General features: G+C 50.0%; 1 non-coding gene across 1 annotated transcript; it reads left to right on the top strand.

The window, feature by feature from the left end:
• Positions 1–170: 170 nt before the first annotated feature.
• Positions 171–289, top strand: LOC118345244. Its single transcript, XR_004798829.1, has one exon. It is a non-coding gene; the product is annotated as a 5S ribosomal RNA (ribosomal RNA).
• Position 290: the final 1 nt, after the last annotated feature.

Below are 290 nucleotides of genomic sequence, written 5' to 3'. Positions count from 1 at the left end.
CTTGCGAGATAAATTGACAAGAAGGAGCACTCGGGAGTGGATTTTTGGGAAAATCTCGCCCTGCCCATCGCGTAGCCATGGGTTTGGATCAGATCTCCGTTTGGATTGGGATCGGAAGGACGCTAGTATGTCGCTCAAGGAGTATATGAATTTTAAGTAATTAGTTTGATGGGTGCGATCATACCAGCACTAATGCACCGGATCCCATCAGAACTCCGCAGTTAAGCGTGCTTGGGCGAGAGTAGTACTAGGATGGGTGACCTCCTGGGAAGTCCTCGTGTTGCACCCCT

Source organism: Juglans regia, unplaced genomic scaffold (assembly GCF_001411555.2).
Source record: "Juglans regia cultivar Chandler unplaced genomic scaffold, Walnut 2.0 Scaffold_1840, whole genome shotgun sequence".
Classification (NCBI taxonomy): Eukaryota; Viridiplantae; Streptophyta; class Magnoliopsida; order Fagales; family Juglandaceae; genus Juglans; species Juglans regia.
Note: the sequence above shows the minus strand (reverse complement) of the source record. Positions and strands in the feature narration are given on the sequence as shown.